This window comes from Oncorhynchus keta, chromosome 30 (assembly GCF_023373465.1).
Source record: "Oncorhynchus keta strain PuntledgeMale-10-30-2019 chromosome 30, Oket_V2, whole genome shotgun sequence".
Classification (NCBI taxonomy): Eukaryota; Metazoa; Chordata; class Actinopteri; order Salmoniformes; family Salmonidae; genus Oncorhynchus; species Oncorhynchus keta.
The window spans coordinates 60,735,346-60,751,836 of NC_068450.1; the positions used below are offsets into that span (position 1 = coordinate 60,735,346).

Sequence of the window (16,491 nt, forward strand, 5' to 3'; positions counted from 1 at the left end):
TATCTACTTAAAGGCAGTACGCTTTATCCCGACACCAAATCCAGCTTTTAACAGTCAGGATGGCCGAGCGGTCTAAGGCGCTGCGTTCAGGTCGCAGTCTCCCCTGGAGGCGTGGGTTCGAATCCCACTTCTGACATACTTTTAACACCTGCATGTCATACTGCTTTGCAATAACCAGTTGACAAATAAATGTCTTAAGATAAAGGAAATTACATCCAGTTAACATGAGCAGTGAATAACTATCGTATTTTTAACATTCTGCAAAAACAGCTTTTAACAGTCAGGATCTAAGGCGCTGTGTTCAGGTCGCAGTCTCCCCTGGAGGCGTGGGTTCGAATCCCACTTCTGACATATTTTTAACAGCTAGTTGACTAGAGGTTGAAAGAGAATTGCACGAATTTCACAGGCGGGCCACAAACAGGCAAATAACAAAAGCGTGAGACCCCTTGTTAACCCCCCAAATAAAAAAATAAAACACGATTGCGTTAAAAAGAACCATTAAGCCATTTGCTAAGACTCCCTCCATTTTGACATGTGGACGTGTTGTCACTCTCACCCTGATGGTTGCTGATACTTCCAGACACTTTTCCGGTCTTATCTGAGGTATTTTATTATTTATATCAGAATGGCCATATTCTGAGGCCACTTTAACGCTCAATCAATGACGATTTAGTAGGCTTTTCCCATTGATGGACATATTGAAGATAAATCAATGACAGGAGTTTTTAATTGATAAAAACCAATGACTATTTGATGTTGAAAGTGCAAGTCAGTATTGTGCATTTACTGGTCCTTGTGGTGATCTCAGGAGACCGAACCTTTATCTACTTAAAGGCAGTACGCTTTATCCCGACACCAAACCAGCTTTTATCAGTCAGGATGGCCGAGCGGTCTAAGGCGCTGCGTTCAGGTCGCAGTCTCCCCTGGAGGCGTGGGTTCGAATCCCACTTCTGACATACTTTTAACACCTGCATGTCATACTGCTTTGCAATAACCAGTTGACAAATAAATGTCTTAAGATAAAGGAAATTACATCCAGTTAACATGAGCAGTGAATAACTATCGTATTTTTAACATTCTGCAAAAACAGCTTTTAACAGTCAGGATCTAAGGCGCTGTGTTCAGGTCGCAGTCTCCCCTGGAGGCGTGGGTTCGAATCCCACTTCTGACATACTTTTAACACCTGCATGTCATACTGCTTTGCAATAACCAGTTGACAAATAAATGTCTTAAGATAAAGGAAATTAAATCCAGTTAACATGAGCAGTGAATAACTATCGTATTTTTAACATTCTGCAAAAACAGCTTTTAACAGTCAGGATCTAAGGCGCTGTGTTCAGGTCGCAGTCTCCCCTGGAGGCGTGGGTTCGAATCCCACTTCTGACATATTTTTAACAGCTAGTTGACTAGAGGTTGAAAGAGAATTGCACGAATTTCACAGGCGGGCCACAAACAGGCAAATAACAAAAGCGTGAGACCCCTTGTTAACCCCCCAAATAAAAAATAAAAAAATAAAACACGATTGCGTTAAAAAGAACCATTAAGCCATTTGCTAAGACTCCCTCCATTTTGACATGTGGACGTGTTGTCACTCTCACCCTGATGGTTGCTGATACTTCCAGACACTTTTCCGGTCTTATCTGAGGTATTTTATTATTTATATCAGAATGGCCATATTCTGAGGCCACTTTAACGCTCAATCAATGACGATTTAGTAGGCTTTTCCCATTGATGGACATATTGAAGATAAATCAATGACAGGAGTTTTTAATTGATAAAAACCAATGACTATTTGATGTTGAAAGTGCAAGTCAGTATTGTGCATTTACTGGTCCTTGTGGTGATCTCAGGAGACCGAACCTTTATCTACTTAAAGGCAGTACGCTTTATCCCGACACCAAACCAGCTTTTAACAGTCAGGATGGCCGAGCGGTCTAAGGCGCTGCGTTCAGGTCGCAGTCTCCCCTGGAGGCGTGGGTTCGAATCCCACTTCTGACATACTTTTAACACCTGCATGTCATACTGCTTTGCAATAACCAGTTGACAAATAAATGTCTTAAGATAAAGGAAATTACATCCAGTTAACATGAGCAGTGAATAACTATCGTATTTTTAACATTCTGCAAAAACAGCTTTTAACAGTCAGGATCTAAGGCGCTGTGTTCAGGTCGCAGTCTCCCCTGGAGGCGTGGGTTCGAATCCCACTTCTGACATATTTTTAACAGCTAGTTGACTAGAGGTTGAAAGAGAATTGCACGAATTTCACAGGCGGGCCACAAACAGGTAAATAACAAAAGCGTGAGACCCCTTGTTAACCCCCCAAATAAAAATAAAAAAATAAAACACGATTGCGTTAAAAAGAACCATTAAGCCATTTGCTAAGACTCCCTCCATTTTGACATGTGGACGTGTTGTCACTCTCACCCTGATGGTTGCTGATACTTCCAGACACTTTTCCGGTCTTATCTGAGGTATTTTATTATTTATATCAGAATGGCCATATTCTGAGGCCACTTTAACGCTCAATCAATGACGATTTAGTAGGCTTTTCCCATTGATGGACATATTGAAGATAAATCAATGACAGGAGTTTTTAATTGATAAAAACCAATGACTATTTGATGTTGAAAGTGCAAGTCAGTATTGTGCATTTACTGGTCCTTGTGGTGATCTCAGGAGACCGAACCTTTATCTACTTAAAGGCAGTACGCTTTATCCCGACACCAAATCCAGCTTTTACAGTCAGGATGGCCGAGCGGTCTAAGGCGCTGCGTTCAGGTCGCAGTCTCCCCTGGAGGCGTGGGTTCGAATCCCACTTCTGACATACTTTTAACACCTGCATGTCATACTGCTTTGCAATAACCAGTTGACAAATAAATGTCTTAAGATAAAGGAAATTACATCCAGTTAACATGAGCAGTGAATAACTATCGTATTTTTAACATTCTGCAAAAACAGCTTTTAACAGTCAGGATCTAAGGCGCTGTGTTCAGGTCGCAGTCTCCCCTGGAGGCGTGGGTTCGAATCCCACTTCTGACATACTTTTAACACCTGCATGTCATACTGCTTTGCAATAACCAGTTGACAAATAAATGTCTTAAGATAAAGGAAATTACATCCAGTTAACATGAGCAGTGAATAACTATCGTATTTTTAACATTCTGCAAAAACAGCTTTTAACAGTCAGGATCTAAGGCGCTGTGTTCAGGTCGCAGTCTCCCCTGGAGGCGTGGGTTCGAATCCCACTTCTGACATATTTTTAACAGCTAGTTGACTAGAGGTTGAAAGAGAATTGCACGAATTTCACAGGCGGGCCACAAACAGGTAAATAACAAAAGCGTGAGACCCCTTGTTAACCCCCCAAATAAAAAATAAAAAAATAAAACACGATTGCGTTAGAAAGAACCATTAAGCCATTTGCTAAGACTCCCTCCATTTTGACATGTGGACGTGTTGTCACTCTCACCCTGATGGTTGCTGATACTTCCAGACACTTTTCCGGTCTTATCTGAGGTATTTTATTATTTATATCAGAATGGCCATATTCTGAGGCCACTTTAACGCTCAATCAATGACGATTTAGTAGGCTTTTCCCATTGATGGACATATTGAAGATAAATCAATGACAGGAGTTTTTAATTGATAAAAACCAATGACTATTTGATGTTGAAAGTGCAAGTCAGTATTGTGCATTTACTGGTCCTTGTGGTGATCTCAGGAGACCGAACCTTTATCTACTTAAAGGCAGTACGCTTTATCCCGACACCAAACTCAGCTTTTAACAGTCAGGATGGCCGAGCGGTCTAAGGCGCTGCGTTCAGGTCGCAGTCTCCCCTGGAGGCGTGGGTTCGAATCCCACTTCTGACATACTTTTAACACCTGCATGTCATACTGCTTTGCAATAACCAGTTGACAAATAAATGTCTTAAGATAAAGGAAATTACATCCAGTTAACATGAGCAGTGAATAACTATCGTATTTTTAACATTCTGCAAAAACAGCTTTTAACAGTCAGGATCTAAGGCGCTGTGTTCAGGTCGCAGTCTCCCTGGAGGCGTGGGTTCGAATCCCACTTCTGACATACTTTTAACACCTGCATGTCATACTGCTTTGCAATAACCAGTTGACAAATAAATGTCTTAAGATAAAGGAAATTAAATCCAGTTAACATGAGCAGTGAATAACTATCGTATTTTTAACATTCTGCAAAAACAGCTTTTAACAGTCAGGATCTAAGGCGCTGTGTTCAGGTCGCAGTCTCCCCTGGAGGCGTGGGTTCGAATCCCACTTCTGACATATTTTTAACAGCTAGTTGACTAGAGGTTGAAAGAGAATTGCACGAATTTCACAGGCGGGCCACAAACAGGCAAATAACAAAAGCGTTAGACCCCTTGTTAACCCCCCAAATAAAAAATAAAAAAATAAAACACGATTGCGTTAGAAAGAACCATTAAGCCATTTGCTAAGACTCCCTCCATTTTGACATGTGGACGTGTTGTCACTCTCACCCTGATGGTTGCTGATACTTCCAGACACTTTTCCGGTCTTATCTGAGGTATTTTATTATTTATATCAGAATGGCCATATTCTGAGGCCACTTTAACGCTCAATCAATGACGATTTAGTAGGCTTTTCCCGTTGATGGACATATTGAAGATAAATCAATGACAGGAGTTTTTAATTGATAAAAACCAATGACTATTTGATGTTGAAAGTGCAAGTCAGTATTGTGCATTTACTGGTCCTTGTGGTGATCTCAGGAGACCGAACCTTTATCTACTTTAAGGCAGTATGCTTTATCCCGACACCAAATCCAGCTTTTAATAGTCAGGATGGCCGAGCGGTCTAAGGCGCTGCGTTCAGGTCGCAGTCTGCCCTGGAGGCGTGGGTTCGAATCCCACTTCTGACATACTTTTAACACCTGCATGTCATACTGCTTTGCAATAACCAGTTGACAAATAAATGTCTTAAGATAAAGGAAATTAAATCCAGTTAACATGAGCAGTGAATAACTATCGTATTTTTAACATTCTGCAAAAACAGCTTTTAACAGTCAGGATCTAAGGCGCTGTGTTCAGGTCGCAGTCTCCCCTGGAGGCGTGGGTTCGAATCCCACTTCTGACATATTTTTAACAGCTAGTTGACTAGAGGTTGAAAGAGAATTGCACGAATTTCACAGGCGGGCCACAAACAGGTAAATAACAAAAGCGTGAGACCCCTTGTTAACCCCCCAAATAAAAAATAAAAAAATAAAACACGATTGCGTTAAAAGAACCATTAAGCCATTTGCTAAGACTCCCTCCATTTTGACATGTGGACGTGTTGTCACTCTCACCCTGATGGTTGCTGATACTTCCAGACACTTTTCCGGTCTTATCTGAGGTATTTTATTATTTATATCAGAATGGCCATATTCTGAGGCCACTTTAACGCTCAATCAATGACGATTTAGTAGGCTTTTCCCATTGATGGACATATTGAAGATAAATCAATGACAGGAGTTTTTAATTGATAAAAACCAATGACTATTTGATGTTGAAAGTGCAAGTCAGTATTGTGCATTTACTGGTCCTTGTGGTGATCTCAGGAGACCGAACCTTTATCTACTTAAAGGCAGTACGCTTTATCCCGACACCAAATCCAGCTTTTAACAGTCAGGATGGCCGAGCGGTCTAAGGCGCTGCGTTCAGGTCGCAGTCTCCCCTGGAGGCGTGGGTTCGAATCCCACTTCTGACATACTTTTAACACCTGCATGTCATACTGCTTTGCAATAACCAGTTGACAAATAAATGTCTTAAGATAAAGGAAATTACATCCAGTTAACATGAGCAGTGAATAACTATCGTATTTTTAACATTCTGCAAAAACAGCTTTTAACAGTCAGGATCTAAGGCGCTGTGTTCAGGTCGCAGTCTCCCCTGGAGGCGTGGGTTCGAATCCCACTTCTGACATATTTTTAACAGCTAGTTGACTAGAGGTTGAAAGAGAATTGCACGAATTTCACAGGCGGGCCACAAACAGGTAAATAACAAAAGCGTGAGACCCCTTGTTAACCCCCCAAATAAAAAATAAAAAAATAAAACACGATTGCGTTAGAAAGAACCATTAAGCCATTTGCTATGACTCCTCCATTTTGACATGTGGACGTGTTGTCACTCTCACCCTGATGGTTGCTGATACTTCCAGACACTTTTCCGGTCTTATCTGAGGTATTTTATCATTTATATCAGAATGGCCATATTCTGAGGCCACTTTAACGCTCAATCAATGACGATTTAGTAGGCTTTTGCCATTGATGGACATATTGAAGATAAATCAATGACAGGAGTTTTTAATTGATAAAAACCAATGACTATTTGATGTTGAAAGTGCAAGTCAGTATTGTGCATTTACTGGTCCTTGTGGTGATCTCAGGAGACCGAACCTTTATCTACTTTAAGGCAGTATGCTTTATCCCGACACCAAATCCAGCTTTTAATAGTCAGGATGGCCGAGCGGTGTAAGGCGCTGCGTTCAGGTCGCAGTCTGCCCTGGAGGCGTGGGTTCGAATCCCACTTCTGACATACTTTTAACACCTGCATGTCATACTGCTTTGCAATAACCAGTTGACAAATAAATGTCTTAAGATAAAGGAAATTAAATCCAGTTAACATGAGCAGTGAATAACTATCGTATTTTTAACATTCTGCAAAAACAGCTTTTAACAGTCAGGATCTAAGGCGCTGTGTTCAGGTCGCAGTCTCCCCTGGAGGCGTGGGTTCGAATCCCACTTCTGACATATTTTTAACAGCTAGTTGACTAGAGGTTGAAAGAGAATTGCACGAATTTCACAGGCGGGCCACAAACAGGTAAATAACAAAAGCGTGAGACCCCTTGTTAACCCCCCAAATAAAAAAATAAAAAAAATAAAACACGATTGCGTTAAAAAGAACCATTAAGCCATTTGCTAAGACTCCCTCCATTTTGACATGTGGACGTGTTGTCACTCTCACCCTGATGGTTGCTGATACTTCCAGACACTTTTCCGGTCTTATCTGAGGTATTTTATTATTTATATCAGAATGGCCATATTCTGAGGCCACTTTAACGCTCAATCAATGACGATTTAGTAGGCTTTTCCCATTGATGGACATATTGAAGATAAATCAATGACAGGAGTTTTTAATTGATAAAAACCAATGACTATTTGATGTTGAAAGTGCAAGTCAGTATTGTGCATTTACTGGTCCTTGTGGTGATCTCAGGAGACCGAACCTTTATCTACTTTAAGGCAGTATGCTTTATCCCGACACCAAATCCAGCTTTTAATAGTCAGGATGGCCGAGCCGTCTAAGGCGCTGCGTTCAGGTCGCAGTCTGCCCTGGAGGCGTGGGTTCGAATCCCACTTCTGACATACTTTTAACACCTGCATGTCATACTGCTTTGCAATAACCAGTTGACAAATAAATGTCTTAAGATAAAGGAAATTAAATCCAGTTAACATGAGCAGTGAATAACTATCGTATTTTTAACATTCTGCAAAAACAGCTTTTAACAGTCAGGATCTAAGGCGCTGTGTTCAGGTCGCAGTCTCCCCTGGAGGCGTGGGTTCGAATCCCACTTCTGACATATTTTTAACAGCTAGTTGACTAGAGGTTGAAAGAGAATTGCACGAATTTCACAGGCGGGCCACAAACAGGTAAATAACAAAAGCGTGAGACCCCTTGTTAACCCCCCAAATAAAAAATAAAAAAATAAAACACGATTGCGTTAGAAAGAACCATTAAGCCATTTGCTAAGACTCCCTCCATTTTGACATGTGGACGTGTTGTCACTCTCACCCTGATGGTTGCTGATACTTCCAGACACTTTTCCGGTCTTATCTGAGGTATTTTATCATTTATATCAGAATGGCCATATTCTGAGGCCACTTTAACGCTCAATCAATGACGATTTAGTAGGCTTTTCCCATTGATGGACATATTGAAGATAAATCAATGACAGGAGTTTTTAATTGATAAAACCAATGACTATTTGATGTTGAAAGTGCAAGTCAGTATTGTGCATTTACTGGTCCTTGTGGTGATCTCAGGAGACCGAACCTTTATCTACTTTAAGGCAGTACGCTTTATCCCGACACCAAATCCAGCTTTTAACAGTCAGGATGGCCGAGCGGTCTAAGGCGCTGCGTTCAGGTCGCAGTCTCCCCTGGAGGCGTGGGTTCGAATCCCACTTCTGACATACTTTTAACACCTGCATGTCATACTGCTTTGCAATAACCAGTTGACAAATAAATGTCTTAAGATAAAGGAAATTACATCCAGTTAACATGAGCAGTGAATAACTATCGTATTTTTAACATTCTGCAAAAACAGCTTTTAACAGTCAGGATCTAAGGCGCTGTGTTCAGGTCGCAGTCTCCCCTGGAGGCGTGGGTTCGAATCCCACTTCTGACATATTTTTAACAGCTAGTTGACTAGAGGTTGAAAGAGAATTGCACGAATTTCACAGGCGGGCCACAAACAGGTAAATAACAAAAGCGTGAGACCCCTTGTTAACCCCCCCCCCCAAATAAAAAAAAAATAAAAAAATAAAACACGATTGCGTTAGAAAGAACCATTAAGCCATTTGCTAAGACTCCCTCCATTTTGACATGTGGACGTGTTGTCACTCTCACCCTGATGGTTGCTGATACTTCCAGACACTTTTCCGGTCTTATCTGAGGTATTTTATCATTTATATCAGAATGGCCATATTCTGAGGCCACTTTAACGCTCAATCAATGACGATTTAGTAGGCTTTTCCCATTGATGGACATATTATATATTGAAGATAAATCAATGACAGGAGTTTTTAATTGATAAAAACCAATGACTATTTGATGTTGAAAGTGCAAGTCAGTATTGTGCATTTACTGGTCCTTGTGGTGATCTCAGGAGACCGAACCTTTATCTACTTTAAGGCAGTACGCTTTATCCCGACACCAAATCCAGCTTTTAACAGTCAGGATGGCCGAGCGGTCTAAGGCGCTGCGTTCAGGTCGCAGTCTCCCTGGAGGCGTGGGTTCGAATCCCACTTCTGACATATTTTTAACAGCTAGTTGACTAGAGGTTGAAAGAGAATTGCACGAATTTCACATGCGGGCCACAAACAGGCAAATAACAAAAGCGTGAGACCCCTTGTTAACCCCCCAAATAAAAATAAAAAAATAAAACACGATTGCGTTAAAAAGAACCATTAAGCCATTTGCTAAGACTCCCTCCATTTTGACATGTGGACGTGTTGTCACTCTCACCCTGATGGTTGCTGATACTTCCAGACACTTTTCCGGTCTTATCTGAGGTATTTTATCATTTATATCAGAATGGCCATATTCTGAGGCCACTTTAACGCTCAATCAATGACGATTTAGTATGCTTTTCCCATTGATGGACATATTGAAGATAAATCAATGACAGGAGTTTTTAATTGATAAAAACCAATGACTATTTGATGTTGAAAGTGCAAGTCAGTATTGTGCATTTACTGGTCCTTGTGGTGATCTCAGGAGACCGAACCTTTATCTACTTTAAGGCAGTACGCTTTATCCCGACACCAAATCCAGCTTTTAACAGTCAGGATGGCCGAGCGGTCTAAGGCGCTGCGTTCAGGTCGCAGTCTCCCCTGGAGGCGTGGGTTCGAATCCCACTTCTGACATACTTTTAACACCTGCATGTCATACTGCTTTGCAATAACCAGTTGACAAATAAATGTCTTAAGATAAAGGAAATTAAATCCAGTTAACATGAGCAGTGAATAACTATCGTATTTTTAACATTCTGCAAAAACAGCTTTTAACAGTCAGGATCTAAGGCGCTGTGTTCAGGTCGCAGTCTCCCCTGGAGGCGTGGGTTCGAATCCCACTTCTGACATATTTTTAACAGCTAGTTGACTAGAGGTTGAAAGAGAATTGCACGAATTTCACAGGCGGGCCACAAACAGGCAAATAACAAAAGCGTGAGACCCCTTGTTAACCCCCCAAATAAAAATAAAAAAATAAAACACGATTGCGTTAAAAGAACCATTAAGCCATTTGCTAAGACTCCCTCCATTTTGACATGTGGACGTGTTGTCACTCTCACCCTGATGGTTGCTGATACTTCCAGACACTTTTCCGGTCTTATCTGAGGTATTTTATTATTTATATCAGAATGGCCATATTCTGAGGCCACTTTAACGCTCAATCAATGACGATTTAGTAGGCTTTTCCCATTGATGGACATATTGAAGATAAATCAATGACAGGAGTTTTTAATTGATAAAAACCAATGACTATTTGATGTTGAAAGTGCAAGTCAGTATTGTGCATTTACTGGTCCTTGTGGTGATCTCAGGAGACCGAACCTTTATCTACTTAAAGGCAGTACGCTTTATCCCGACACCAAATCCAGCTTTTATCATTCAGGATGGCCGAGCGGTCTAAGGCGCTGCGTTCAGGTCGCAGTCTCCCCTGGAGGCGTGGGTTCGAATCCCACTTCTGACATACTTTTAACACCTGCATGTCATACTGCTTTGCAATAACCAGTTGACAAATAAATGTCTTAAGATAAAGGAAATTACATCCAGTTAACATGAGCAGTGAATAACTATCGTATTTTTAACATTCTGCAAAAACAGCTTTTAACAGTCAGGATCTAAGGCGCTGCGTTCAGGTCGCAGTCTCCCTGGAGGCGTGGGTTCGAATCCCACTTCTGACATACTTTTAACACCTGCATGTCATACTGCTTTGCAATAACCAGTTGACAAATAAATGTCTTAAGATAAAGGAAATTAAATCCAGTTAACATGAGCAGTGAATAACTATCGTATTTTTAACATTCTGCAAAAACAGCTTTTAACAGTCAGGATCTAAGGCGCTGTGTTCAGGTCGCAGTCTCCCCTGGAGGCGTGGGTTCGAATCCCACTTCTGACATATTTTTAACAGCTAGTTGACTAGAGGTTGAAAGAGAATTGCACGAATTTCACAGGCGGGCCACAAACAGGCAAATAACAAAAGCGTGAGACCCCTTGTTAACCCCCAAATAAAAAATAAAAAAATAAAACACGATTGCGTTAAAAGAACCATTAAGCCATTTGCTATGACTCCCTCCATTTTGACATGTGGACGTGTTGTCACTCTCACCCTGATGGTTGCTGATACTTCCAGACACTTTTCCGGTCTTATCTGAGGTATTTTATTATTTATATCAGAATGGCCATATTCTGAGGCCACTTTAACGCTCAATCAATGACGATTTAGTAGGCTTTTCCCATTGATGGACATATTGAAGATAAATCAATGACAGGAGCTTTTAATTGATAAAAACCAATTACTATTTGATGTTGAAAGTGCAAGTCAGTATTGTGCATTTACTGGTCCTTGTGGTGATCTCAGGAGACCGAACCTTTATCTACTTAAAGGCAGTACGCTTTATCCCGACACCAAATCCAGCTTTTAACAGTCAGGATGGCCGAGCGGTCTAAGGCGCTGCGTTCAGGTCGCAGTCTCCCCTGGAGGCGTGGGTTCGAATCCCACTTCTGACATACTTTTAACACCTGCATGTCATACTGCTTTGCAATAACCAGTTGACAAATAAATGTCTTAAGATAAAGGAAATTACATCCAGTTAACATGAGCAGTGAATAACTATCGTATTTTTAACATTCTGCAAAAACAGCTTTTAACAGTCAGGATCTAAGGCGCTGTGTTCAGGTCGCAGTCTCCCCTGGAGGCGTGGGTTCGAATCCCACTTCTGACATATTTTTAACAGCTAGTTGACTAGAGGTTGAAAGAGAATTGCACGAATTTCACAGGCGGGCCACAAACAGGCAAATAACAAAAGCGTGAGACCCCTTGTTAACCCCCCCCCAAATAAAAAATAAAACACGATTGCGTTAAAAAGAACCATTAAGCCATTTGCTAAGACTCCCTCCATTTTGACATGTGGACGTGTTGTCACTCTCACCCTGATGGTTGCTGATACTTCCAGACACTTTTCCGGTCTTATCTGAGGTATTTTATTATTTATATCAGAATGGCCATATTCTGAGGCCACTTTAACGCTCAATCAATGACGATTTAGTAGGCTTTTCCCATTGATGGACATATTGAAGATAAATCAATGACAGGAGTTTTTAATTGATAAAAACCAATGACTATTTGATGTTGAAAGTGCAAGTCAGTATTGTGCATTTACTGGTCCTTGTGGTGATCTCAGGAGACCGAACCTTTATCTACTTAAAGGCAGTACGCTTTATCCCGACACCAAACTCAGCTTTTAACAGTCAGGATGGCCGAGCGGTCTAAGGCGCTGCGTTCAGGTCGCAGTCTCCCCTGGAGGCGTGGGTTCGAATCCCACTTCTGACATAATTTTAACACCTGCATGTCATACTGCTTTGCAATAACCAGTTGACAAATAAATGTCTTAAGATAAAGGAAATTACATCCAGTTAACATGAGCAGTGAATAACTATCGTATTTTTAACATTCTGCAAAAACAGCTTTTAACAGTCAGGATCTAAGGCGCTGTGTTCAGGTCGCAGTCTCCCCTGGAGGCGTGGGTTCGAATCCCACTTCTGACATACTTTTAACACCTGCATGTCATACTGCTTTGCAATAACCAGTTGACAAATAAATGTCTTAAGATAAAGGAAATTAAATCCAGTTAACATGAGCAGTGAATAACTATCGTATTTTTAACATTCTGCAAAAACAGCTTTTAACAGTCAGGATCTAAGGCGCTGTGTTCAGGTCGCAGTCTCCCTGGAGGCGTGGGTTCGAATCCCACTTCTGACATATTTTTAACAGCTAGTTGACTAGAGGTTGAAAGAGAATTGCACGAATGTCACAGGCGGGCCACAAACAGGCAAATAACAAAAGCGTGAGACCCCTTGTTAACCCCCCAAATAAAAAAATAAAAAAATAAAACACGATTGCGTTAAAAAGAACCATTAAGCCATTTGCTAAGACTCCCTCCATTTTGACATGTGGACGTGTTGTCACTCTCACCCTGATGGTTGCTGATACTTCCAGACACTTTTCCGGTCTTATCTGAGGTATTTTATTATTTATATCAGAATGGCCATATTCTGAGGCCACTTTAACGCTCAATCAATGACGATTTAGTAGGCTTTTCCCATTGATGGACATATTGAAGATAAATCAATGACAGGAGTTTTTAATTGATAAAAACCAATGACTATTTGATGTTGAAAGTGCAAGTCAGTATTGTGCATTTACTGGTCCTTGTGGTGATCTCAGGAGACCGAACCTTTATCTACTTAAAGGCAGTACGCTTTATCCCGACACCAAACTCAGCTTTTAACAGTCAGGATGGCCGAGCGGTCTAAGGCGCTGCGTTCAGGTCGCAGTCTCCCCTGGAGGCGTGGGTTCGAATCCCACTTCTGACATAATTTTAACACCTGCATGTCATACTGCTTTGCAATAACAAGTTGACAAATAAATGTCTTAAGATAAAGGAAATTACATCCAGTTAACATGAGCAGTGAATAACTATCGTATTTTTAACATTCTGCAAAAACAGCTTTTAACAGTCAGGATCTAAGGCGCTGTGTTCAGGTCGCAGTCTTCCCTGGAGGCGTGGGTTCGAATCCCACTTCTGACATACTTTTAACACCTGCATGTCATACTGCTTTGCAATAACCAGTTGACAAATAAATGTCTTAAGATAAAGGAAATTAAATCCAGTTAACATGAGCAGTGAATAACTATCGTATTTTTAACATTCTGCAAAAACAGCTTTTAACAGTCAGGATCTAAGGCGCTGTGTTCAGGTCGCAGTCTCCCCTGGAGGCGTGGGTTCGAATCCCACTTCTGACATATTTTTAACAGCTAGTTGACTAGAGGTTGAAAGAGAATTGCACGAATTTCACAGGCGGGCCACAAACAGGCAAATAACAAAAGCGTGAGACCCTTGTTAACCCCCCAAATAAAAAAAAAAAAATAAAACACGATTGCGTTAAAAAGAACCATTAAGCCATTTGCTAAGACTCCCTCCATTTTGACATGTGGACGTGTTGTCACTCTCACCCTGATGGTTGCTGATACTTCCAGACACTTTTCCGGTCTTATCTGAGGTATTTTATTATTTATATCAGAATGGCCATATTCTGAGGCCACTTTAACGCTCAATCAATGACGATTTAGTAGGCTTTTCCCATTGATGGACATATTGAAGATAAATCAATGACAGGAGTTTTTAATTGATAAAAACCAATGACTATTTGATGTTGAAAGTGCAAGTCAGTATTGTGCATTTACTGGTCCTTGTGGTGATCTCAGGAGACCGAACCTTTATCTACTTAAAGGCAGTACGCTTTATCCCGACACCAAACTCAGCTTTTAACAGTCAGGATGGCCGAGCGGTCTAAGGCGCTGCGTTCAGGTCGCAGTCTCCCATGGAGGCGTGGGTTCGAATCCCACTTCTGACATAATTTTAACACCTGCATGTCATACTGCTTTGCAATAACCAGTTGACAAATAAATGTCTTAAGATAAAGGAAATTACATCCAGTTAACATGAGCAGTGAATAACTATCGTATTTTTAACATTCTGCAAAAACAGCTTTTAACAGTCAGGATCTAAGGCGCTGTGTTCAGGTCGCAGTCTCCCCTGGAGGCGTGGGTTCGAATCCCACTTCTGACATATTTTTAACAGCGAGTTGACTAGAGGTTGAAAGAGAATTGCACGAATTTCACAGGCGGGCCACAAACAGGTAAATAACAAAAGCGTGAGACCCCTTGTTAACCCCCCAAATAAAAAATAAAAAAATAAAACACGATTGCGTTAGAAAGAACCATTAAGCCATTTGCTAAGACTCCCTCCATTTTGACATGTGGACGTGTTGTCACTCTCACCCTGATGGTTGCTGATACTTCCAGACACTTTTCCGGTCTTATCTGAGGTATTTTATTATTTATATCAGAATGGCCATATTCTGAGGCCACTTTAACGCTCAATCAATGACGATTTAGTAGGCTTTTCCCATTGATGGACATATTGAAGATAAATCAATGACAGGAGTTTTTAATTGATAAAAACCAATGACTATTTGATGTTGAAAGTGCAAGTCAGTATTGTGCATTTACTGGTCCTTGTGGTGATCTCAGGAGACCGAACCTTTATCTACTTAAAGGCAGTACGCTTTATCCCGACACCAAACTCAGCTTTTAACAGTCAGGATGGCCGAGCGGTCTAAGGCGCTGCGTTCAGGTCGCAGTCTCCCCTGGAGGCGTGGGTTCGAATCCCACTTCTGACATACTTTTAACACCTGCATGTCATACTGCTTTGCAATAACCAGTTGACAAATAAATGTCTTAAGATAAAGGAAATTACATCCAGTTAACATGAGCAGTGAATAACTATCGTATTTTTAACATTCTGCAAAAACAGCTTTTAACAGTCAGGATCTAAGGCGCTGTGTTCAGGTCGCAGTCTCCCCTGGAGGCGTGGGTTCGAATCCCACTTCTGACATACTTTTAACACCTGCATGTCATACTGCTTTGCAATAACCAGTTGACAAATAAATGTCTTAAGATAAAGGAAATTACATCCAGTTAACATGAGCAGTGAATAACTATCGTATTTTTAACATTCTGCAAAAACAGCTTTTAACAGTCAGGATCTAAGGCGCTGTGTTCAGGTCGCAGTCTCCCCTGGAGGCGTGGGTTCGAATCCCACTTCTGACATATTTTTAACAGCGAGTTGACTAGAGGTTGAAAGAGAATTGCACGAATTTCACAGGCGGGCCACAAACAGGTAAATAACAAAAGCGTGAGACCCCTTGTTAACCCCCAAATAAAAAATAAAAAAATAAAACACGATTGCGTTAGAAAGAACCATTAAGCCATTTGCTAAGACTCCCTCCATTTTGACATGTGGACGTGTTGTCACTCTCACCCTGATGGTTGCTGATACTTCCAGACACTTTTCCGGTCTTATCTGAGGTATTTTATTATTTATATCAGAATGGCCATATTCTGAGGCCACTTTAACGCTCAATCAATGACGATTTAGTAGGCTTTTCCCATTGATGGACATATTGAAGATAAATCAATGACAGGAGTTTTTAATTGATAAAAACCAATGACTATTTGATGTTGAAAGTGCAAGTCAGTATTGTGCATTTACTGGTCCTTGTGGTGATCTCAGGAGACCGAACCTTTATCTACTTAAAGGCAGTACGCTTTATCCCGACACCAAACTCAGCTTTTAACAGTCAGGATGGCCGAGCGGTCTAAGCCGCTGCGTTCAGGTCGCAGTCTCCCCTGGAGGCGTGGGTTCGAATCCCACTTCTGACATACTTTTAACACCTGCATGTCATACTGCTTTGCAATAACCAGTTGACAAATAAATGTCTTAAGATAAAGGAAATTACATCCAGTTAACATGAGCAGTGAATAACTATCGTATTTTTAACATTCTGCAAAAACAGCTTTTAACAGTCAGGATCTAAGGCGCTGTGTTCAGGTCG

General features: G+C 41.1%; 19 non-coding genes across 19 annotated transcripts; all 19 read left to right on the top strand.

The window, feature by feature from the left end:
- Window positions 1-53: 53 nt before the first annotated feature.
- Window positions 54-136, top strand: trnal-cag (transfer RNA leucine (anticodon CAG)). Its single transcript has one exon. It is a non-coding gene; the product is annotated as a tRNA-Leu (tRNA).
- Window positions 137-873: 737 nt separating this feature from the next.
- trnal-cag (transfer RNA leucine (anticodon CAG)) lies at window positions 874-956 on the top strand. Its single transcript has one exon. It is a non-coding gene; the product is annotated as a tRNA-Leu (tRNA).
- A 959-nt stretch (window positions 957-1,915) lies between these two features.
- Window positions 1,916-1,998, top strand: trnal-cag (transfer RNA leucine (anticodon CAG)). Its single transcript has one exon. It is a non-coding gene; the product is annotated as a tRNA-Leu (tRNA).
- A 743-nt stretch (window positions 1,999-2,741) lies between these two features.
- trnal-cag (transfer RNA leucine (anticodon CAG)) lies at window positions 2,742-2,824 on the top strand. The gene has a single exon. It is a non-coding gene; the product is annotated as a tRNA-Leu (tRNA).
- A 960-nt stretch (window positions 2,825-3,784) lies between these two features.
- Window positions 3,785-3,867, top strand: trnal-cag (transfer RNA leucine (anticodon CAG)). Its single transcript has one exon. It is a non-coding gene; the product is annotated as a tRNA-Leu (tRNA).
- A 959-nt stretch (window positions 3,868-4,826) lies between these two features.
- Window positions 4,827-4,909, top strand: trnal-cag (transfer RNA leucine (anticodon CAG)). Its single transcript has one exon. It is a non-coding gene; the product is annotated as a tRNA-Leu (tRNA).
- Window positions 4,910-5,653: 744 nt separating this feature from the next.
- trnal-cag (transfer RNA leucine (anticodon CAG)) lies at window positions 5,654-5,736 on the top strand. The gene has a single exon. It is a non-coding gene; the product is annotated as a tRNA-Leu (tRNA).
- Window positions 5,737-6,480: 744 nt separating this feature from the next.
- trnal-cag (transfer RNA leucine (anticodon CAG)) lies at window positions 6,481-6,563 on the top strand. Its single transcript has one exon. It is a non-coding gene; the product is annotated as a tRNA-Leu (tRNA).
- A 747-nt stretch (window positions 6,564-7,310) lies between these two features.
- On the top strand, window positions 7,311-7,393 carry trnal-cag (transfer RNA leucine (anticodon CAG)). Its single transcript has one exon. It is a non-coding gene; the product is annotated as a tRNA-Leu (tRNA).
- A 744-nt stretch (window positions 7,394-8,137) lies between these two features.
- Window positions 8,138-8,220, top strand: trnal-cag (transfer RNA leucine (anticodon CAG)). Its single transcript has one exon. It is a non-coding gene; the product is annotated as a tRNA-Leu (tRNA).
- Window positions 8,221-8,981: 761 nt separating this feature from the next.
- On the top strand, window positions 8,982-9,063 carry trnal-cag (transfer RNA leucine (anticodon CAG)). The gene has a single exon. It is a non-coding gene; the product is annotated as a tRNA-Leu (tRNA).
- A 529-nt stretch (window positions 9,064-9,592) lies between these two features.
- trnal-cag (transfer RNA leucine (anticodon CAG)) lies at window positions 9,593-9,675 on the top strand. Its single transcript has one exon. It is a non-coding gene; the product is annotated as a tRNA-Leu (tRNA).
- A 743-nt stretch (window positions 9,676-10,418) lies between these two features.
- On the top strand, window positions 10,419-10,501 carry trnal-cag (transfer RNA leucine (anticodon CAG)). The gene has a single exon. It is a non-coding gene; the product is annotated as a tRNA-Leu (tRNA).
- Window positions 10,502-11,458: 957 nt separating this feature from the next.
- Window positions 11,459-11,541, top strand: trnal-cag (transfer RNA leucine (anticodon CAG)). Its single transcript has one exon. It is a non-coding gene; the product is annotated as a tRNA-Leu (tRNA).
- Window positions 11,542-12,281: 740 nt separating this feature from the next.
- On the top strand, window positions 12,282-12,364 carry trnal-cag (transfer RNA leucine (anticodon CAG)). The gene has a single exon. It is a non-coding gene; the product is annotated as a tRNA-Leu (tRNA).
- A 960-nt stretch (window positions 12,365-13,324) lies between these two features.
- Window positions 13,325-13,407, top strand: trnal-cag (transfer RNA leucine (anticodon CAG)). Its single transcript has one exon. It is a non-coding gene; the product is annotated as a tRNA-Leu (tRNA).
- A 958-nt stretch (window positions 13,408-14,365) lies between these two features.
- On the top strand, window positions 14,366-14,448 carry trnal-cag (transfer RNA leucine (anticodon CAG)). Its single transcript has one exon. It is a non-coding gene; the product is annotated as a tRNA-Leu (tRNA).
- Window positions 14,449-15,193: 745 nt separating this feature from the next.
- Window positions 15,194-15,276, top strand: trnal-cag (transfer RNA leucine (anticodon CAG)). The gene has a single exon. It is a non-coding gene; the product is annotated as a tRNA-Leu (tRNA).
- A 959-nt stretch (window positions 15,277-16,235) lies between these two features.
- On the top strand, window positions 16,236-16,318 carry trnal-cag (transfer RNA leucine (anticodon CAG)). Its single transcript has one exon. It is a non-coding gene; the product is annotated as a tRNA-Leu (tRNA).
- Window positions 16,319-16,491: the final 173 nt, after the last annotated feature.